This window comes from Canis aureus, chromosome 25, assembly GCF_053574225.1.
Source record: "Canis aureus isolate CA01 chromosome 25, VMU_Caureus_v.1.0, whole genome shotgun sequence".
NCBI lineage: Eukaryota > Metazoa > Chordata > Mammalia > Carnivora > Canidae > Canis > Canis aureus.
In genome coordinates this window covers 34504299-34528973 of record NC_135635.1, presented here as the reverse complement: position 1 = coordinate 34528973, position 24675 = coordinate 34504299, and the positions used below count along the sequence as shown (strand labels likewise).

Here is a 24675-nt window from a genome sequence, read left to right as displayed (position 1 = left end):
GCAGGACTCTACAATCACAGAAAACCTCCATGACAGGCTTCTTTCTCTCTGCCCATCACTTCCATCTAGGCCTGATGATTTTCTTTGCCGCTTGACATCAAAAACAAATCTGGGAATATAGAAACAACTAAGATTTTATGGTGTATTGTTTTTTAAAAACAACCACAAACGTGGACCAGAGGACTCAGGAGAGGATTCAGATCTTGTTCCTAATTTCAGCTCCTCCACAGACACTAAAATGTCATAGCAAGAGTCGCTTGCCTTCCCCAAGCCTGTTTTTTCCTCACCTGTAAAAGGAGGAGTCCTGTGATCACTTAACATCTTAAAGACCATTTCACTAAGAACATGATGATGTCATGGTCAGTGCATCTTGGGTGTCAGTGAGGTGTTTAACAGGACATGAAGTAATCATGTTAGGCAGTTACAGCTCGTGTTCTACAACACACAAATTAAAATGGGTCACTCCTGGGCAGCGGGCTTACAAACAGCAGGGCAACTGCACCAGATCATTCCTTTTGTGGTGTGGGATTTCCAAGGTTTGCTCCATGACAGTGACTTCTCTCCCTCTGCCAGTCCCATAGTATGCAGGAGCCCCTTCTGGGGCTTGTTACTCCACCAGGTACAAAATAAAGGGAGGGAGGCCAGGGGCAGAGGAAGACTGGGCGGCGGCAGCACTGTTCACTCCAGGCTCCTGGGCTGTGCTAATTTAAGTCACTGCATCTGTCCTCGCGCTTCCCCTTCTGGGGCCTGGGAAGCTAATATCATCAGGAAGCGGTACCATAGGGCAAAGTGGGTGACAAGGCCAGGACCCGGGGGAAGAATCACAGCACCACAGGACAGCAAGGAGACCGAGCAGCCATGATAAGAATCAGAGTCCTCCCTGTCCTCATCCCAGAGTTATTTTTTCTATTCTGTCCTTTTCACCGTCCATCTTTTTCCCATAATTTGGCTCCATACCATCACCTAACCATAGTTTTGCTGTTCTTATTTGTTCTAAGAGGCTTTGCTGTTCCCCTAACTCTTCTCCCCCTCTCCGCTTAATTTTCATCTCTTCCTTCATGATGATAACCAAGCCTCTTCTTGTCTCCTTAAACCCTTATCATGAATCCACTTTCTGTTCCGTGGGAGGTGGGGTGGGGGTGAGGGGAAAGGAGTAGGGCCACGGCCCCTGATAAGGGTTGTTATTATAAAGATAAAGAGTGCCCACGACTGCTCCAGACTGCTTTGAGACAGTCATCCATAGAGTCAGGTACATTATCAACCTTGGAAATCTTTCCTCACTGTAAAATCAAGAGTTTTATTTCAGAGGAGAGAGAGAGAAATCTTCTCCAGGTCAATGTCTCACACATGGCTATACTGAGTAGAGATCGATGAACTTATTAGTATCTTCCATTCTCATGAGCTAAGAAGCGTTTTGATGATCTAGGTACTAAAGGTAAAACCCATCTCTAAACTTCAAAGGAAGACACAAATTCTCAATGTTTCCACATTAGGTTTGCTTAGAAAATGAACGAGATCTGAATTATTTTATAATCTATTGCTCAGATTTTTAAAGCAGGAAGGAAGCTCTGCACATGTGGACGAAGCAGTCTTCATCAAAAGTCCGACTGGCAGGTTCTGACAGACACCTGTGCCTGCAGCGTCCCTGCCCAGCTCTCCCCATCTTCCTGTACCATCCTCCCTGGGGAACCACTAGTTCTCTTGTCATTTCAGCACAAGACCATCCCAAGGACCTTCAAAGAGAAGAAAAGGCAGAGCAGAAAACTTAACTACAGGCCCCTTATCTTAGCTCCCAGTTCTACTGGTTCATATTTTAAAAAGGATTTCCCAATTTGAATAGCAAAATAAATACTAATATAATCCACAGGATAAAATAAATACCCAGGAGTCAAAAAAAAATTTTTTTTCCTGAAAACACTTGCTCAAAAATGGAAGTGTAAGAGATGGTGCTCCTATTTGCTATCTGGTTGTTTTTTTAAAGAAGTTAAGTTATTCTGTCACCTTTTGGATGTACTGCATTCTGGAGTGACATCAGCCTGGCTAAGGCATGCCATATGCAGCACACCTTCCTATGGACCTTTAACTTCCCTGCTCTGAAAAATACCTGTGCCTATATTGGCTTAAGTTGAATTAATTTAGGTTTCCAAAACAGTATGGGATGACGTGGGGGGAGAAAACAGAATGGACGGAAGGCCCTGATATTAATCCGTTGAAAAATGGGGACACCTGGATGGCTCAGCGGTTGCGCCCTGCTTTTGGCTCAGGGCATGATCCTGGAGTTCATGGATCGAGTCCCACATCGGGCTCCCTAAGGGGAACCTGCTTCTCCCTCTTCCTCTCTCTCTCTGTGTCTCTCATGAATAAATAAAATCTTAAAAAGAAAAAGAAAACTGACATTCACACAAATATAAAAGGACAACATGTTAGCAGCAGGTGTACAGCAAGTCAAAGAAGAAGGTGTCTTGAGATTTTGAAGGAAAACAGGGGCATGAACTGCCAGGCAGAAAAGAGAAGAAAGAAAATTCCAGGTAAAGAAAATACATGAGCAAAAGCAGGGGGATAAATCCTGTGCACATATTCCCATCTAGAGCATGGATTGTAACAGCAAGTAACAAACCTAGTTGGTGAAGTGGAAGGAGCCAGCTGTGTGGCATCCTGCAAGTCTAAAGTCACCTAAGCCACTGTGGGCTTTATGAACAGAACATGAGAACACCGCTGGAGGAATTTCACTGGTAACTTTCCATGCATTGAAATAAGGAGAAAATGTAAGCAGGATGACTGGGTGGCTCAGTGGTTGAGTGTCTGCCTTTGGCTCAGGTCGTAATCCTGGGGTCCTAGGATCGAGTCCTGCATTGGGCTCCCCACAGAGAACCTGTTTCTCCCTCTGCCTGTGTCTCTGCCTCTCTCTGTCTCTCATGAATTAGTAAATAAAAAATCTTAAAAAACAAAAAAAAGGTAAAATGGAAGCAAAGGGACTGAGCAGTTATAACCTATACAGTTTTAAGTTGTCTAAGTATGGGCCTGGCCTAGAACGGTGACTTTAAAATTTCACAGGGAAGCAAAGAGCCAAGGAACTGGTGACAGTCAGAGTCCAAGGCAGTATGGCTGGCACAAAATATACCCTTATTAAATAATTGACTTCCTGACTGAAGGTGTCCATGAAAATGGCTATTTAGACTACATTACTAAGTTATTCTACAATTAAAAACATCCAGAAATATCTCAATACCCTATTCTGTCCCTGCCTCATATGAACCCGCATCAAGCAAAATAACAGTATGTATAGGTTCAAGTTTTACTGGTTAGGTCGGTCACTATTCATAAACCAGAAGAATTAGTCATATTAAGAATCCAAAATAAGGGGCGCCTGGGTGGCTCGGTGGTTGAGCATCTGCCTTTGGCTCAGGTCATGATCCCGGGGTCCTGCCTGGGACTCACTTGCCGATGAGTCCCACATTGGCTCCCCACAGGGAGCCTGCTTCTTCCTCTGCCTATGTGTCTGCCTCTCTCTCTCTCTCATGAATAGTAAATACATCTAAAAAAAAGAAAAAGCCAAAATAAGTAAAGCAGAATGAGAAAGCAAACAGAGGCAGATACTGAATGTTGGCATTATAAGTTACTTCTTCCCATATGTTTTTCAGTAATTTCTAACATTTCCACTTTATACACACATATGTACACATGTATATACACAAACATAAATATATGCATGTATAAAATATATATCTTCTACAACAAAAAAGTCTAAAGCATATATATTGTAATTAGTCATAATTTATGTCATGCTTGTGCTATTCAGAGGAAAAAAGCAAAAATTATTTTGTATGAGTCATTAATCAAAACAAGTTTTAATACAGAATCATGAGATTCATGCACAACAGTGACTCAGTGGTGTGAAAAAAAATTAGAGATTTTTTAAAAATTTAATTACATAACTCTATGACAACACTGCTTCAAGGTGTGAAGCATTCATATGTATTCTATACAAAGCATTATACAGTTTAGTACAGGGCAATGTCCTTTTTCCAAAAGTAACCTGCAGTACCAAAGACCACATATTCAAAATTAAAATTGAAAGCACAATCATTACAAATAAGTTTGCCACAAGTGAAATTTAGTATAAAGCAGCCCACAATATTGTCTATTAAGAGTTCAATGACTTAAATACCAAAATATCTAGCTTCACTCTCTCATATAAAATGTAGTCCATGGCATAGACTCCAACAATAATATGCTTACAAGGCTACACTATTTCATCTCACTGCACAAATTCTCAAATAGGTGCAAAAGAAACCTATCACCATTTGCTATCAATATAGTTAAGCAACACAGAACACCAAGTATCAGAAACTAAAAGGCCCTCTAAGCAAAATGCATTAAGTGTTCAGTTTTTTCTCTTTCAAATAGTGTTTGTTCTTCTGAATTCTGGGGTTGTGGACTAAAGCTAAAATGTAAAAGCCCAGAAAGAAAAATTAAATGGGGGGTGGGGAGTGCCTGGGTGGCTCAGTCAGTTAAGCATCTGCCTTCATCTGGAGTCCTGGTCCCGGAGCCCTGGGATGGAGCCTCCATGTCAGGCTCACTGGTCAGTGGGTCTCCCTCTCCCTCCACCCCTCCTCCCCTGCTTGGGTTCTCTCTCTCTCTCTCTCTCTCAAATAAAAGCTTTAAAAAGAAAAATTAAATGGGTTAGTGGAAAAGACACATGTTCATTTATTGACCACCTACTATATTCAATTTTCTGTAGAGCAACTTCTCAGTTTTGTCTAACTACAGGATCACTTCAGAAACTTTACTTAAAATACAAAAATGATCACCCAGGCCCTGTCCCTGGAGACTGATACTTGAGGTCCTAACTGGAGACTGTGACATTTAATAAATGTCCCAGGAGGTTCTCTGGATCAGGCAAGTTTGAAAAAAATGGTCCTAAAAACACATTTTGTTCTCTCAATGTTCACATTCAATCAGTTGTCAAAACCTCCCGATTCTTAGTCTCTCTCTTACCTGAAGGACAAAAGGTACAAAAGTTGCATTTGAACGTAAAATGGCAATAGGAATTGCCAATAATGGGAAGAATGAGATGTCAGCTTGAGAGAATCCAAATCTCATAGCTGAAGCAAGCATTCCATTCCATTCCTAGTACATGCATTCTGATGGATTAATAATATCCCTTTTATAAAATGGTAAGGCCTTGCCCAGTCACACAATTCCTTAGCAGTGAACAGAAACTAGAGCTCCCATAGAGTAGTGTTTTCCACAACCCTATAAAGGTCTTACCAAACATTTGACAAATGTTAATAGGCTCTGGAAAGGCATAGAAAGCAACAGATTTCAAAGGATGAGAAAAAAATACACTCTTTTAAAACACCTGATTAGTGTGGCTGTGAGGAGACATGGCCTCACCAATATGCCAGCCTGCCATGAAGCTGCAGAGAAATAGCCATGTGAGGGGCACTTGCAACTCTTGATCTCAAGGCTGTGGGTTCGAACCCCACACTGGGTATAGAGATTATTTAAAAATAAAATCTTTTTTAAAAAGAGAGAAGAAATACACATGTAAGAAGAGAACAAAATAAGATAATAAACCCACACACAACATTCATGAAGAACAAGGAATCCTGAAAGCAGAAGCTTGTCTGCTTCACTGGCTCAAATGGGAACACAGTAAATATGTAGACTAGTACTTTATAAATCATAACACTTGCTAAAAAGGGAATAACTCAATACAGAATTAATGGAGGAGCATGCTGGCTAACACAGTAGCTCTGAACCTTGGCTGCACATGAAAATCACCTCTTAAATATCCTGATGTACCTCAGGATCAATAAATCAGAATCTCTGGAGAATGGAACCCAGGCATCAGTATTTCTTACACAAGTAGATAGATGGGGATTTTTTTTTTTTTTTTTTTTTACTGCCTCCCAAGGAAGGGTCGCAGAAGACCATCTGGAAGGCAGAATTTAAGCAGGAGAAAAGGAGAAACTGGGCGACACACATAATACTAAAATCCACCTCACCTACATTCTGAAGTGTATATGTTATATATCTGCTCGAAGTCTGGGGTCCTGAACATATCATCAGGTAACAGACCAAGTTCTCAATGTCACAATTTCTCTAATTCCAGAAATAACGAAAGACCACAATTCACTTACGAGACCCAACAAAAGTCCGCAAGGATATGCTGGGGCACAGAACCCTGTTCTAGCTTCATAAAATAGTTTATGGTTGAAGCAATCTAGTTTCCAATCTTTCTTCACTGTTTTTTAGAGGTATCAAGAAAAGATTTTTAAAGGTTGAGAGGAGATAAAACAGAGTTCAGTGTTCACCTGTGAATGAATTCAAGTTAAATAAATATCTCCACCCAGGAATTTCCCATTACTAAGGGCAAATCACAGAGCATACAATCTTTTGTAATCCCTCCCTCTGATCCAATCCTGTACAACTTCATTTAATAAAGTTGATGACGGAAACCAAGATTTGGGCCTCCAGCCAAACAATCTATATTACATTAAATAAAGGACACCCCCAACCTTCTCAAGGTTGTGCCAGTAGTTACTTTAAAAAAAAAAAAAAGGAAATTAGCATTCAGCCAGAGTCAGAAGTTTTTATTCATGATATACCTTTATTAACATACAATAGAAGAAACACGACTAGAATACGCTCATTCGACTCTTCCCCTTGAGTACTGGGTCTAACTTGTGGCTCGTTCACTTATATAACAGTTTCTGAACATCTGTTTTGTGTAAATCTTTTAGTCCAGGCATCTTTAGATGACAGAATTTAAGACAATACCACAGAAATAAAATTTATTCACAGATACCTGTAAGGCTCTATATAGGAGTGCTCCAAGAGTGAGAAGAGAAAGAATTTCTAGTGGTGATATCTGAGAGTCAACAAGGAGATGATAAATCTCACCAACCTGTATTTACTCTGGATGCTCTGCTAACCTAACTCCTTAGGGTGCTATACAATCTCTTTGTAATCACAAAAAACTCCTGGCCAAGAAAAATTCGGAGGGAGTGGGGACATTACTAGCCAGCAAACTCTTTTACAAACTCTGGAGGCAACTTCTTTTCAGCTGGACCCCAAGGCTGGCTGCTTCCTGCCTCAGATTCATCTGCAGGAGGCAGTTTGCAGCACTGACTTAGAAGAGGGAAAGCGGGGAGATGGATGACAGCTCCCCTTCCTTCAGATTCCAGGGACAAACACCACCTCCCGCAACATAAATATAAAGAGAAGTGTAAAGAGGGAAGGATGGTCTTATGACCCTGACAGTTATCTGACTGAGGAGTACACTGACATTTCTGCCCATCAGCATCTCTACAAAGCGTAAGCAGGAAAAATAAAAGAGGAAGTCTTAGTAAAATCAGTCTGTTTTATTGGAAAGTCCAGTGAGGGAGGCCAAAGATGTAAATGCTCAGGAGTTGGACAACCTAGAATAGCTGGAGATAGAAGTTAGCTGCCTAGACTTTATGGTCCTCAAACTTTTTAGTGAACAGACCACTTCAGAATGACAAAACTGCCTGGTCTATGTCTTCCTAACAATTATGTCTCTGATTACTCATGACGCATTAGAAACCCTAAATGAAACAATGATCAAGAAAATCCTGCTGACTGCTATAATGACATATGAAGCCTATATCAGAATTTAGATAACAGAGTATTGAGAACATGCACAAAAACTTTTACACAATGTTCATAGCAACATTTATATGATGAATGGCTATGGGATTGATGGATATGTAAAACGTGGTTATATCCACACAATGGAATATCATTCAGCCATAAAAACAAACGAATATTGATTCACCCCTGCTATGATTTGAATAATTTTTAAAATATTATCCTAAGTGAATGAAGCCAGACACAAAAGGCTACATATTATATAAATATGTATACATGAAATGCCCAGAACAAGCAAATTTACAGAAACAAGTCAATAGTTGTCAGAGGCTGCCCAGGGTGGGGGGGGATGGAGGTGATGGGGAATGACTGTTAACGTGTACAGTGTTTTGGGAGTGATAAAAATGTTCTGGAGTTAGATAGTTGTGATGCTTACCTAGTTCTGTGGGTATACATAAAAACACTGATTTGGGGGACTCTTGAGTGGCTCAGTGGTTGAGCATCTGCCTTCAGCTCGGGGCGTGATCCTGGGGTCCTGGGATCGAGTCTCGCATCAGGCTCCCTGCATGGAGCCTGCTTCTCCCTTTGCCTATGTCTCTGCCTCTCTCTTTGTGTGTCTCTCATGAATAAATAAATAAAATATTTTTTTAAAAAAACACTGATTTTTTTTTTTTTTACTTTAAAAGGTAAATTTTATTGTCATGAATTAGATCTCAATTTTTTTAAAGGGTAAATTGTATGGTATGTGAATGATATCCCAATAAAGTTGTTATTTAAAAACAAAACAAAGGGCAGCCTGGGTGGCTTAGCCGTTTAGCGCCGCCTTCAGCCCAGCGCGGGATCCTGGAGACCCAGGATCGAGTCCTACGTCGGGCTCCCTGCATGGAGCCTGCTTCTCCCTCTGCCTATGTCTCTGCCTCTCTCTGTCTCTCATGAATAAATAAATAAAATCTTTAAAAAAAAAATATATATATATAACATATATAACATTGTTAAAAAAATAAAAACAAAACAAAAAAACGACAGGGGCACCTGGGTGGCTCAGTCAGTTAAGCATCTGCCTTTGACTCAGGTCATGATCTTAGGGTCCTGAGATTGAGCCCCATGTTGGGCTCCCTGCTCAGCAGGGAGTCTGCTTCTCCTCCGTCTGACTCCAGCTCCCCCTGCTTGTGCTGTCAAATAAATTAATAAAATCTTAAAAAAAAAAAAAAAGGCCAAGGAACTATATCAAATAAAAGGAAATTAAAAAGATACATGAATAAATGCGGTATCTGATCTTCAACTAGATCCTGTACTAGAAGGAAAAAATGCTACAAAGAATCTTATTGGATTAATTGACAAGACTGGCAAACAAAAATCGAATGGATAGGGGTATTAAATCAATGTTAGGTTCACTGGAGTTGACAGCACTGTTGGTAGGAGACCACCCTTGTTCTTTGGAGACCCACTAAAATGGCTGAGGATAAAAGGCCATGGTGCATCCAACTTACTCTCAAGTGGAAAAATATATCATGTATATATGTGAAGAGAGAGCAGATGATAAAGGGAGCAAACTATTAACAATAAGTGTTGATCTTTTCTGTACATTTAAAATTATTTCCAAACAAAAAGTTGACAATATACAAAAAATAAAATATACATACTCTAAGATACAAAAATTCTACTTATTCTACTTCCAATAATTTGTCCCATATAAATATTTGACCAATTATATGTAAAATACTGTTCACTGAAAAACATGTTTATAATTGTAAAAAGTCAGAAATAACCTCAATGTCAGTGAACAATAAATGGGTTGAATATATCAGTGTAGTATTATTCTCTACGACTGTCTAAAAAGAAAGATGTCTATATGTACTGATGTAGAACGATTTCTACAAATATATTCTTTTTTTAATGAAGTATAGATGACATACAATGTTATATTAGTTTCAGGTGTACAACATAATGATTTGAGAATTTTGTATATTACTCAGTGGTCACCACAATAAGCATAGCCACCATCTTTTACCATATGTTATTAAAATACTGATTATTCACTATGCTTTACTAAGTCATCTCTGTGACTTATTTCAAAAACATATTATTTTGTGAAATAAAAAAACAACAAAGCAACAGGGATATAGGAAGAATGAGTTTCTCCCTAGCAACAAAAGCAATTAAAACCTAAGCAGCTCAGACATGTGATTTAATTAGCAAAGAATTTAAAACTGTTCTATATATGTATTCATGAAGCTAGTTATTTATTTGTAGACAGAAATAATTTTCTCTCCTACAACACTGATAATACAAACTTTCCTAGTAAAAAAAAAGAAACTAATACAATCTGGATGCCATTCTCTCCTAGTTCACTCAAAATATCTCTTAATGAACTTTTTAGAACTCAAATGCAACATGTATACCAAAAAGCATACAAATATGAATACCTCATATACTGTTCTATCAATTAATCTCCCTCCCTAAAGTCACCAGTATCCTGAATTCTGACACCACAGATTCCATTTTGTCTAAACTCATGTTCAACACTATATATGAGCCCATGTTTAATTGCAATTTTCCTGTTCACTGCTATATAGTATTTCGCTGAATATACGACAGTGTATCTACCCATTCTTTTCCTGATAGGCCATCTAGGTTGTTTCCAATCTGGAGTTGTTACGAACTGTACTATGAACAGTCTTGTACATGACTCTCGGTGAACAAAACCACACATTTCTGCTATGTATACACTTAAAGAGTGGATTTACTGGATCAGAGGTGCGATGAAGAGCTTTAATATAATACTATCAAATTTCCAGAGTAGCTATACCAATTTACAATTCTACCATCAATGTTTGAGAGTATTAGTTGCTCTTAAATCTTTGTTGCTATTTGATATTTTGGGGTTTTTTTTTTTTTGCTGTTATGTTTATTTGCTCTTAAATTTTAGATATCCAGGTCAGCATGTATTGGTAATTCACCGTGATTTTATTTAGCATTCTTTGAAGACTAATATGTTGAGTACCTCTGGAAACTTTCACATTTAGATCTACAATTAACCTAAATTTATTTTTATGTATGATGTGAATGAAGTAGGGGTCAAAATTGTTTTTTTCTGATATAGATAGGATATGCAATTGACCCAGAAAATTTACTCAAAAGATTGTTCTTTCCACATTGTTATACATGACACATTAATTATAAATTAAGTGTATGTATGTATATATGTACACATATATGTACATATTTACATATATTTATTCCATACACACACATATATATTTTTACGGGTCTGTTTCTAGTCTCTATTCCACTGATCTGTTAATTCCACACTGCATATCCAATAGTGTAAATCCCACAGTTTTGCTTCTCTTTGATATTATTGTCTTGGCTATTCTTGCTGTTTGTGTTTCCATATAGAATCAGCTTGTGTAATGATTTTATAGACATCTTCCATTAGATTTATTTAGTCCTAGGTATTTGAATTTCTTGATGATATTATAAATATCATCTTTCTCAAAACTTCACTTTCTGGTTATTACTGTTATACATAAATGCACATTTTGTATACTGACCTGGTATCCAGGAACATTACTGAATTTATTTTTTTTTAAGATTTTATTTATTTGAGAGAAAGAGAGAGAGAAAGAGCATGAGCAAGGGGCAAGGAGAAAGAGAAGCAGGCTCCCTGACGAGGGGCTCAATCCCAGGAACCCGGGATCATGGCCTGAGCCAAAGACAGATGCTTAATTGACTGAGCCACCCAGACACCCCATGAACTTACTTTTTAAAAAGTTTTATTCTTAATTTACAGAAAGTAAAATTCCTATTTTCTATTGTACAGTCCTGGGAGCCTTGACCAAATGTAACCATCACTACAACCAAGATACAGAAAAGTTGAAAAAATTCCCTCATGTCACTCCTTGGCAAACACCTATCACCGCCTCCAATCCCTGGCAATCACTCACCTGGTTCTCCATACCTACAGTTCTGTCTTTCTAGGATATGACTTAAATTGAACACAGTGCATAACTTGAGAGTGGCTTCTTTCACACAGTATGTCGTCTTTAAGATTCATCTATTTTGTGACATACATCGATAGTTTGTAGGGATATACCACACTTTGTATATTCATTTCCCGTTGCAGGACATTTGGGTTCTTTCTCGTTATGGGTGATTACTCACAAAGTTGCATGACCATTTGAATACAGGTTTTTGTGGGAACGTAAGTTTTTTTTTTTTTTAAGATTTTATTTATTTATTCATGAGAGAGAGAGAGGCAGAAAGACAGAGGGAGAAGCAGGCTCCATGCAGGGAGCCTGACGCGGGACTCAATCCTGGGTCTCCAGGATCACACCCTGGGCTGCAGGCGGCACTAATCCGCTGTGCCACCGGGGCTGCCCAAGTTTTCTTTTTTAAGTAAACATCTAGGAGTAGGGCTGATGAGTTATATGAGAAGTGTACACTTACCTTTCTAAGACACTGCCAAACTGTTTTCTAAAGCAGTTATGCCATTTTGCACTCCCACCAGCGACACATGAAAATTCCCTTTGCTCTTCATCCTTACCAGAATTTGGTATATTTAGGAGTCCCTATTTTTGTTTGGTAAGAGCTTTGCATCATGAACAGATAATAGATTTTAACAAATGCTTCATGAGTCTATTGTGATAGTCACATGATTTTTCTGTTTTTACAGTAATGTGGTAAATTTTTGTCTTTTTTTTTTTAAGATTTTATTTATGTATTCACGAGACACACAGAGAGGCAGAAACATAGGCAAAGGGAGAAGCAGGCTCCCTATGGGGAGCCTGATGCAGAGCCCAGAATCACGAACTAAGTCAAAGGCAGATGTTCAACCACTGAGCCACCCAGGCATCCCTAAATTTGATTTTTGAATACTATTAAAATGTTTAGGGATCCCTGGGTGGCGCAGCGGTTTGGCGCCTGCCTTTGGCCCAGGGCGCGATCCTGGAGACCCGGGATCAAATCCCACGTCAGGCTCCCGCTGCATGGAGCCTGCTTCTCCCTCTGCCTGTGTGTCTCTGCCTCTCTCTCGCTCTCTCTGAATGAATAAATACGTCTTTTTAAAAAAAATAAATAAATAAAAATAAAAAAAATAAAAAATAAAATGTTTACATATATATATATTCACTATTTAATTAGAAAAAGCTTATTAGGGGATCCCTGGGTGGCTCAGCGGTTTCGCGCCTGCCTTTGGCCCAGGGCGTGATCCTGGAGTCCTGGGATCGAGTCCCGCATCGGGCTCCCGGCATGGAGCCTGCTTCTCCCTCTGCCTGTGTCTCTGCCTCTCTCTCTCTCTCTCTCTCTCTCTGTGTGTGTGTATCATAAATAAATAAAAATAGATCTTTAAAAAAAAAAAAGAAAAAGCTTATTATCACACAAAGCTTATTATCATGATCGAATTTTAAGTTACTCTGATAAAAACATAAATGGATAATGCTATTCTGAAAGCTACTATCTAACCAAAATTGTAGGATCGCTTCCATCACATTTCTTGGCAAGTCTTTCCCCACCAAGTACAAAACAATCAGAGAAATTACAACCAAATCATAGTCTTGGAGCCATACCACTTTAATGTTTAAAATGTGGATTCTGAAGCATCCAAAAGGGAAAAGAAATTCTGTTACAGATGATATTAATGTTGTTAATAAGAGTAACATTGTATACTTTTAGAAACCAGAAATGAAATTATAGTATAAAAATGTTGTATTTCCCATGCAACATAAATAGATAACGAAAACATCTAATAGTTGTATATATTATAAATATATGAAATGCTATCATTTGGAAGGGAAATCTTAACACACTCTTAATAATGATGACATTAATGAATTCTGACCTACTAATTACCAACCACAAGTTACTTTTATCTTTTCACTTTACCTGTTCTCTATGGGTTATTTGTTTTTTTACAACTAAATGACCACCATAACCAGAGAGGTGGTGATGAGAAGCCCCACAGGGCCTACATAATCTTTTGCAATGAAATTGTCATGTTATCAAATGCATTTCAATTCTTGAGTTCTGTATAATCTAGGTTAAGAATGACTTACGGTGGCTCTGAACATTCTGGCAGCTTCCCACACTGTAGCTCTCTGAGGTTACCTTAGTCTTCTGCATGATCTCCCCTGTTCACATACTCAGTTCTATTCAATATTTTGGCCAAAGAAGAAACTGGTAATGTTCCATCAAGATCTGACAACATACCAGAAAGCAATGCAGATGGCACAGACAGCAAAGCACAAAGGCAATACTGGACTGGATATCTTGAGTTCTATTGCAAGATCTACCAACTCCTCCCTCTTTCTGGGTCACCATGCACATTCCTCACTCATTCATATTTGGTTTACTGGATTTTACTTGTTTTTTATTACCTTGTAGAGTGCTGTTAGTATTAGAGCATTTTAAAGTCATAGCACCAGATAGTGATAACATATAACTCCATACAACTAAGATGAGCTCCCTGAAGACTGGTCATCTGACAAACAGTATCCATAAGATACAAAAAATTAAAAATATCAAGTACTTGGAAGGGGCACCTGGGTGGCTCCATAAAGCATCTGCCTTCAGCTCAGTTCATGATCCTTCTCCCTCTGCCCTTCCTCCTTCCCCTCCCAGTGCTCGTGCTCTCTCTCTTTTAAATAAATAAAATATTTTTTTTAAAAAGGGTCAAGTAGTTAAAATCGAAAAGTAATTCTAAGCATATTATAGCATAGTCCACAGTACCCTTCAACCTCAACTACCACAATCACATTACTCCTTTTTAATTACTACCACAGTATCAGTATGAAAGCCACAAAGAATAAACAAATCTGTTGGGTAATACTTCTTTAAAGCTAGCACTTAACCAAAAAATATAGCTAGTTTTACAGAAATAAAAATGTATTGAATTTGGACTGGTTGTTCTGTTTGCTCTATGAGTTTAAAACAATACACTGTCCAATGAACTTTAGCTTCTATTTCCTCATGTGAGTAGGTTTTTAAAAAACAACTGCCGTGTACCTCCAGGGCAAAGTACAACATACCCACTGAAGGACCTGTACAGAGTAGTAATTAAAGAACTAATCTTTAGGCTCAGGATTTGAGGGCCATACTACAGTATGAAAAGCAAAGTGAGTAAAATTTGTAAAAGTTAAAAAACCAAAGATCTGATAAAGCTTTTGTGGAGAGCTCCTATTTTTTTTTGTTTACGTATTTTATTTATTTATTCATGAGAGACACAGAAAGAGAGGCAGAGACATAGGTAGAGGGAGCAGCAGGCTCCTCATAGGGAGCCTGATGCGGGACTTGATCCCAGGACGCTGGGATCATGACCTGAGCCAAAGGCAGACAGACGCTCAACCATTGAGCCACCCAGATGTCCCTGGAGTGCTTCTTATTAGCCGTCAACAAAGACTTCTCACTCTAACGGGCCAGTATTACTGAGAATTGAAGGAAATCTTAGCCACTGGAGGTCAGCTGGTAAAAGGCAATACTCTCAAAACTAAGAATTTTAACACTCAGTTATCATCTTGTCTATCCCCATGGTTTTATAGGTAATGAGGAAGAAGAGGAAGAGTAGGAGATGAATCTGAGGCCTCAAATGTTCTTTGGAATAGAAAACCCTCAACTAAGCAAGCTGTTCTGGTAACAACTAGAGATGGGTGAGGCAACTCTGCAATATTCCACTCATTCCATTTTTGTATCCCTGTGTTATCACACCTGATCTGTGAGTAGTTCTAAGTTGCCAATCTATATTTAAGAACAAAATGGCAGGGGCACCTGGGTGGCTCAACAGTTGAGCATCTGCCTTCAGCTCAGGGCGTGATCCTGGGTCTGGGGATCTAGTCCAGGCTACCTCCAAGGGCCTGCTTCTCCCTCTGCCTATGTCTCTGCCTCCTTCTCTGTTGTCTCTCATGAAAAAAAAAAGTTTTGTTTTTTTTTTGATAAATAAATAAAAACAAAATGGAACCCAATCAAAAAATGGGCAAAGGACCTAAATATTTCTCCAGAAAGGATATATACACAGCCAATAAGTCTATAAAAGATGCTCAGAACCTTGTGCACTGTTAGGGGGATAAAACAGTGCAACCATTATGCAAAACAGCATGGTAGCTCCACAAAAAGCTGAAAAATAAAACTACCAAATGATACAGCTATTCAACTTCTGGATTATATCTAATAGAGTTGAAAGCAGGGTCTCTAAGAGATCTTGGTCCACCTATGTTCATAGCAGCATTATTCATGATGACTAAAGGCAACTGAAATGTCCATTGACAGGTGACTAATCAAAGTGTGGTTACATGTAAAATGATAACATGATATTTATCAGCTTTCAAAAGGAAGGAAATCCTGTCAAATGCCACAACATAGATGAACCTTGAAGACATTATGCTAAGTAAAGTAAGTCACAAAAATACAAATACTATGATTCCACTTACATGAGGTATCTGAAATAGTCAAAATCCTAGAAACAGAATGCAGAATGGTTACTAGGGGTTGGGGGCAGGGAGAAACGGAGCTTTGCTGTTTAATCAGTAAAGAGTTTCAGATCTGCAAGATGAAAAAGTTCTAAAGATATGTTTTACAACAATGCAAACATACTTAACACTACTAGTTAAGTTGGCAAATTTTATGTTGTTTTTACCACAATAAGAAAAAAGAAAAAGAATGACAATAGATCTCTTATTTTTCTTGCTTGTGTCCCTCCCAATCTTTCATATTCTAAAGGAGCCCAGAACTGCCACAGGACCCTGTCTTTCTTCTCCCCCACTACCCTACAGAAGCAGCCAGCTAGCACCCTGCTCTCAAAGCAAGAAGGGAGAAGTGCTAATTGTGACTTTATCCCCCAGTCTAGGAAAGGGGAGACTGGTGTGCTGGACCCCCAGCTGAAGAACCACCAGGGAGGAGAATAAGGACTCTTTTATGGTGATTTGTTTCTACTCATGAAGAGTAGAAAATAAAGAGATGATGCCAAGTGTAAACTCCTTGATGACCAAGTATGTGCAATATTTCCTTGCATCCCTTCTAATACCTCACCCTTACAAGTCACTCAGTAAATACTTGTTCTTGCTGATAACAATGACATATTGATGACCACTGGCAAAAAGAATGGATCTTTTGTCCAGAAAAAAAAGCCTACCAGACTCAGAAGCCAAAGTGCTTATTTTAATGAATGAATGAAGGGTCATTTCCATAATAAAAATCTCCAATGATTTCACAATAACTTTTAGTAAAAACTTGTATAAAACTACTTTTTCCTGGCAAGTGAATGAATACCACACTGCCTAACATTTGTACTTGGAAATTCCCTTACCCCCACTCCCCAAAAATAATGTATCTCTTTAAACTAACATCATTAATTACATTCTATAATGAGATAGCCACTGACAGCATCTAAGATCCCTCAACATGGCTCATTCATCTGCCAGGAAAGAAAATGCTTGAGTTTGTCTTTCAGCTAGAGACAAAAGAAGAAGGGATTTTCCGCTGTATGTGATTTTTATTGTTGGTAATAAAATCAAGCTTCCTGAATATTTACATTAACAAGGCTTTTAGTCACTCACATAAGGAAAAATGAAAACAATTCCTTTAATTACATACTTGAGAGGGTTTCATTTAAGATAAAGTTCCTGATATTTGGATATTCTGTGGTAATGAAATTAGATGCCCCTAAGCCATTTAAAGCAGCTGTTAAATTTGTATACACACATGTATTTTATTCTTAAAAATATAGCCCAAAGTGCAGGTGCCTTCTGGTCTCTTAAATGCCATAGTTAACAATGTTAATCTCCAGGGTCTCCCAATACTGATAAACCACAAATAAAATGCGGTGGGATTGTTCTATTAGATTTTTGTTGGATAGAAGATTAAAACTTTTTAGTTTAACAGCCTCTTTTATAAGCAGAGTAATTGCTCTGCAATTTGCTAGAGTTGGGAATACGATTTTCAACTCACTGTATGTCCAAATTCATATAATCTTGACAGGATTTTATATGAGGAAGCAGATCACTGCTCCCACTGAAACACAAGTAGAATCCCATTTAAGGGCACTTGAAACCTCAAAGGTTCTGCCTCATTCTGCATGAAGGGAATTACCTTCCTTTACTTGTCCTTTAATTTTATCTAAGGCAAACATGCGTGACAACAAGTATTAACAAACAAGAACAAATGCCCAACGAGTAAAAGGGGATGTTCTATCAGGTGTTTAACCATAGGGTTTAAAATGTCTCCTGGTAGGACAACTTGCATCTTCTCTGAACACTGTACAAGGGTGTTTTTGATTACACACTACACACATATACACACATGTTCCTGCATTAAAATAAAAATTTAGGGGGCACCTGGGTGGCTCAGTCTGTTAAGCATCTGCCTTCAGCTCAGGTCATGATCCCAGGTCCTACGATTGAGCTCCATGTCGGGCTCCCTGCTCAGCAGAGAACCTACTTCTCCCTCTGCCTCAGCCTGCTGCTCCCCTGCTTATATTCGTTTTCTCCGTCAAATAAGTGAATAAATAAATATCCTAAGTAAATAAATAAAAATTTGGTTTTCCATTTTCAGTGAAAATTGGGGGCAGAATATAAGTAACTGCCCAAAAGTCAAAACCTCATTTTAGAATTAATCTTCTATACCAGCAAGACCTTTATTAAAGATATTACCCAGCTAGCAAGGTGACTGGGAAACACCACACATTTTCCTATCTTCTAATCTTGTCCACTTTTTTTATTTAAAATTTTTAAAAAGGGGTAATAAATGTGAAGTGGTCAAGACAAGAAAAAAAAAAGGAGAGAAGACAAGAATCTTAGAACTGGAGATTATATCTGAGATGATTTTTTAAAAAAGATTTTTATTTATTTATTCATAGAGACACAGAGAGAGATAGAGGCAGAGACACAGGCAGAGGGAAAAGCAGATTCCATGCTGGGAGCCCAACATGGGACCCAATCCCGGGTCTCCGGGATCACGCCCTGGACAGAAGGCGGCGCTAAACCGCTGAACCACCTGGCCTGCCCGAGATGATCTTAATACAATATTCTCATTTCACACTTGAGAAAACTGAAACCAGTCTTTAAATTAGTCTACAACTAATTGGGATTATTTGGTCTGTATTAGAAGGTCTGTATAACCTTCTATTAAAATCAGAAAAAAAAAATGGGCATGGTCTCATTTGAGGAGGAATACTTAAAACAGCCTCTAGACTAGAAGGAAGTTGTTTTAGCAAATTACTTAATACTCTTTGGGCTTTCCTTTCTGCATCCAACAGACATGGCTTTCCCTCTAGCTTGCTAACAGAATCCCAGTTTCTCCTGGGCTGCTCACAGTGTGCCACAGGCGAGGAAATGATACGCCAACCATGGTAATCCCATTCCCCTCAGCCATAAACATTTCCCTGGTCTTTCCTGTGGCTGGCAGCAGTCTTGTAATATAGTTCAAGCACATGAGACTTAGGAGAAAACGGGATGGATGCTCTGGAAAAGATTCTGTTCTGTTAGGCAAGCGCAAGGGGAGGGATTGCTTGCTTGGTCTCCTTCCGCCTCCTCACGTTGTAAAGGAATGTGATGCCTAGAGCTGAGGCAGCCATTTTGTGACCTGGCAGCAGTAAGTGAACATGAAGGCATAGCAGAGTCAAAGACTGAGAAACCAGGGCCTCAAGGATACTGCTGAGCAGCTACACCAGCAGACCACCTACCTCTGAACTTCAGGAACTGTGTAATAACAGCTTCTCATTTAAACCTCTGCTAGTGGATTTCTGTTAACTACAACTGAAAGCAGTTCTAAATTTTTATTTTATTTTTTTTAAGATTTTATTTACTTATTCAAGAGAAAGACACAGAGAGAGGCAGAAGGATGTGGGACTTGATCCCAGGACCCCAGGATCACGCCTTGAGCCAAAGGCAGATGCTCAGCCACTGAGCCACCCAGGTGCCCAGCAATTCTGAATTTTTAAAAAACATTTTCTCTAGCAAGCGATGACTTTCTGCCCAATCTCATTCCCATTACAACATATTCTGCTTACACTACATGCATCTAAGAGGTGTCAGGATTATATTTCTCCTGGATAGTTAGTTGAGACTAATTTAGTTACTTTACAGTACCTCACCTGTAGGACTCTATTAAATTTCATCAATAAAGAAAACATTAGGGGGAAAAAAGCATGATTTGGAATCATGTTTGTTTGTTACTGACTTTAATCCTTCCTTCTGCCATCTCAAATCCTTTGTGGAAATAAGTACCACATATAGTAACAAACCGATAAATGAAATCTATTGGAACTAAACTCTTCTGTATCCCATTAGTAAAAAAAAAAAAAATAAAGTATTCAAATTTCACTCTTGAATCTGCAGGCCCAAACCTGGCCCAGTCAATATTTTCACACATCAATGCTCACAACCAAAGAGGCTTACCAGCACTACACCAAACTCACGGTACTGCTATTTTCTCCTACTATAATGGAATATATGGGTTATAATAAAATTTAAACATTGCTAAGACATTAAAAGTCAGACTATCAAGTATTTAAATAGTTAACCATATTTTGATGGACATCTTTTTTTTTTAAGATTTTATTTATTCATGAAAGACAGAGGGGGGAGGGGCGGGCAGAGACACAGGCAGAGGGAGAAGCAGGCTCCATGCAGGGAGCCCGACTTGGGACTTGATCCCGGGTCTCCAGGATCAGGCCCTGGACTGAAGGCAGCGCTAAACCACTGAGCCACCCGGGCTGCCCCGATGAACATCTTTCAAATCTATGTTCATCTCCATGATTCCTGCTGCACCCAGCTCTGTACTTGCCCAGGCCGCAGTCTCCTTGCACCCAGCACACAAGAGAAGCTGGTTGAGTGCCCCCAATCCTCTCTGCCCTCCAGTGCTCTCTCCATACTGTCCACAGCCCAGTCCTGCCTACTAGCAGTTCCTATAATGACCAAAGTCTACACCACTCACTATTCTTTCATAATTTCTTTCTAACCTCATTTGTCATCTTCTATCCCTAGGCTTCCTCAGTAAAAAAAGGTCAACAGCCTCCCTACTTGGAAGGAACAAACAATAGCCATGAGGAGCCATTCGTCCTCCTCTCAATTATGAAACCATCTCTTCTCAGTTGCCATTCAAGAAAAAAATGAACTAGTACTCCCGATTTTGAGTACAGATATGAGTATGAACAGATATCTATGTATGTGCATATATATGGGCTCAGTACTTTTCTAGTTTAAAAAAAAAAACAAATGCTCATTTTTTGTTAAGTTGCAGAGTGCTTTTACTGACTCCTCCCTTCTATCCTTTATCCAACCACTTTCTGATATTATATGACCTTCCACCCACATGGTTCATCCCACACACTAGCATATTCCCTTCTTGCTGATAAGCTAATCAGGTAAGATGGAAACATTACTGAATTTACATAGATGTCTATGTCAGACTTCTCTAAAAATGTTAGGACATGGTGCTAGTTTACATCAGCATCTTAAAAGTGTGATCCAGAGACCCCGCGTGGAAGGTCCATGGACCCTTTTGGGGGATTTCCCATGAGTGTACAATAGCAAATCAGAGGATACATAGTGTGTGATAATAATGTGTTATGCTGACAACTAGTGAAACATATGCTCATATATTCTTGTGTTTTTAGAATTCTCTAAGGTATTAAATTTAAGGCACAAATACGGATGTTTTCAGAAATTAGCTGAGTGTATTATCAGTACTTCTTTTTTTTTAATTTTTATTTATTTATGATAGTCACAGAGAGAGAGAGAGAGAGGCAGAGACATAGGCAGAGGGAGAAGCAGGCTCCATGCACCAGGAGCCCGACATGGGATTCGATTCCGGGTCTCCAGGATCGCGTCCTGGGCCAAAGGCAGGCGCTAAACCGCTGCGCCACCCAGGGATCCCTATTATCAGTACTTCTATGCTCCTAGCAATAGCAATCTTTGGTAGTATCTGCTATAATCCCTGCAACTTCATTATCATCCAGTGAATTCATTTAGTGTTTAAAGAAAAAAAAGGTTGAATGTTTTAAACACGGACATGAGCTTTTTTTTTTTTTTTTTTAAGATTTATTAGAGAGAGAGCATGAGCGAGCACACACAGAGGGAGTGGGAGAGGGAGAAGCAGACTCCCCGCTGAGCAGGGAGTCAGATGCAAGGTTCGATCCCAGGACCCCAAGATCATGACCTGAGCCGAAAGCTGGTGCTTAACCAACTGAGCCATCAGGCAGCCCCCAGACATGAGCTCTTTAAAGGAAAAGACTGGGACACCTGGATGGCTCAGTGGTTAAGCATACGCCTTTGGCTCAGGTCATGATCCCGGGGTCCTGGGATTGAGTCCTGCATTAGGCTCCCAACAGCAAGCCTGCTTCTCCCTCTGCCTATGTCTCTGCCTCTCTGTATCTCTCATGAATAAATAAATATATTTAAAAAAAAAAAGAAAGAAAAAAATAAAAGCAAAAGACTTCACATATTAGAAATAAAAAAGCCACAGAAGCATTATACATGGTAAATAACCACAATGCACTGGTTGGAACAGTGCACTCAATAGCTGAAAAACCAATGAAGCTTGGTACAGTTAACACTACTGAATGTCTGCTAGATGAAAAATCAGTAAAAGAAATCATAGCAGTGCCACTTAAAAATGATGTATTGTCTCATCAAATTAAAGATTTAGTTGCAAACATGAGTTACAAGTTAATATCTCGCCTTAAAGACTGTACTTATGCTTTATAAGTGGACAAATCCTTAGACGTGGGTGGACTTACTGTTTTGTTTTCACTATTCCAGTATCCATGCCAACTAATCAAAGGTCTTTTTTTATGTGAATGGTTGAAAGAAATAAGAATGCTGTTGAATTACTCAAAGTATTAAATAACTTTTTGAGTCTCATGAATTATCCTGAAACAACCATGCTGGTATCTGCTCTGATGGTACAAAAGCAAAGGCAAGCAAAACTGCTGGGCCTTTGGCATGAATCAAGGCAGAGATATAAAACTGTACTAGTAATAATTATATTCTTCACTATACAAGCCATTCCTTTTTTTAAAAAGCCAGTTTCACTTCACAATGTCCTTAATAAAACATTAAGAGTTACTAATTTTATTGCACCTCACTCTTGAGAACTTGGGTCTTTTTAATATTCTGTGTGATGAAATGGGAAGTACACAAAAACACTTCTGCATATTTAATACAATGGCTGCCTTAAAGAAAAGCATTTATGCAATTGTTGGGAGTTGTGAGCTAAACTATACATTTTTTTTCACAGAATCCTATTTTTGCTTAAAAGAATAACTGGCAGACAACAGATAGCTATTGAGACTGAGGTATCTGGCAGACATTTTCTCTAACATGAAAAAAGTTGAGCGAGATACTTCAAGGAAAAAACTGACAATATCTGTTGCCAATGATAAAACTTGAGCTTTTAAGAAAAACTTATAATTTTGGAAAACTTGAATCAACACCAAAATCTTTTTTTTTAAGATTTTATTTATTTATTCATGAGAAACAGAGAGACAGAGAGGTAGAGACACAGGCAGAAGGAGAAGCAGGCTCCATGCAGGGAGCCCGACATGGGACTCGATCCCAGGTCTCCAGCATCACACCCTGGGCCAAAGGCGGCACTAAACCACTGAGCTACCCAGGCTGCCCCAAGAGCAAAATCCTGACCACTTCCCAACTCTCAAAAACTTTTTTGATGAGAATAATGGTCATATTAATAAAGGCAATTTGTTAAATATTGTGTAATCAAATGTGTCAACATTTGAAAGATCTGCATAACTCTGTAAACCATTATTTTTCAAATGACTGATGAATGATATTACAAAATCACATACAGGTCAAAGATCTATTCAAAGTTCAAGATGGACCAATAGAATTTCAATGTTATCGAATATAAAAATTCACTGGTATAGTTTCAGATTCAACATTGCAACTACCTTTTAAGAATCTACCGCTTGTTGAGTTCTGGTGTGACAAAGAATATTCACAATTACAAAAGCTATTAAAATAGTCCACCCTTGGTCAACTATGTATCTCTGTATAGAGAGCTTTCTGCATATAATTCAAACCAAACAATCACAACAGATTGAAATATAAAAGCAGTTATGAAAATCTAATTGTTTTCTATTAACTTAGTAGAGAAAGTGGCAAAATGTAATGTCTTTGGGGCCCTCGATAATTTTTAGGAGTACATGATGTCCTAACACTACAATGTTTTAAAAACCACTGGTTTAAAAATAAATAAATAAAATAAAAATTAAAAAATAAATAAAAACCATTGGTTTATAGTGCCACAAAAAAGAGCACTTATAAGAATGTGTACATAAGAAAATACGCACCTGAAAATGAATCAGGGTATCTCAGCTCCAGGTCTAGCACCACTTCTTACTTGCTTTGATCTGGATAAATTATTTAGTCTAAGTCTTCGTTTCCTCATCTATAAAATGGATAACTCATATCTTGTCCTGAGGATAAAAGAAAAAAATATGTCAAAGCAATTTATTTTATTTTATTTTTTTTTAAGATTTTACTTATTTATTCATGAGAGACACAGAGAGAAAGAGAGGCAGAGACACAGGCAGAGGGAGAAGCAGGCTCCATGCAGGGAGCCCGATGTGGGACTCAATCCCAGGTCTCCAGGATCACGCCCTGGGCCAAAGGCAGGCCCTAAACTGCTGAGCCACCCAGGGATCCCTGTCAAAGCAATTTATAAACCACATGTTATTACTACAAAGTCTCAAAGAGTTTTAAACACTTCTAATGACCAAATTTCTCCAAAATTCTTATTTTTAAAAACCCATTACCAAAAGCAGAACTTATAGAAAATGTGAAGGTACTTGATTAGTCAAGTACCTCAAATGTCCAACCACAAAATTTTACTAAACTTTTTCCTCTACAGTTATAATTGGCAATGCATATTTTAACTATTACGGGTATTTCCAAATATACATAAAAATACAGAAAATAACAAAACCCAATGAATCCATCACCTAGCTTCAAAAATTATCAAGAATTTGTCAATATTGTTTTATTTACTTCCCATTTGTGTATGTCTGTACCTATCCTGAAGTTTTTAAAAAATATATATTAGACATCATTT

General features: G+C 38.5%; 1 protein-coding gene across 2 annotated transcripts in view; it reads right to left on the bottom strand.

Annotated features, from left to right (window-relative positions):
• DUSP16 (dual specificity phosphatase 16) overlaps positions 1–24675 on the bottom strand; it is a 105183-nt gene that overhangs the window by 52374 nt on the left and 28134 nt on the right. For both annotated transcript variants that reach the window (XM_077871020.1, XM_077871021.1), the window contains exon 3: positions 23915–24040. The gene's annotated coding sequence lies outside the window, so the exon portion shown is untranslated. The remainder of the gene's footprint in view (positions 1–23914; positions 24041–24675) is intronic.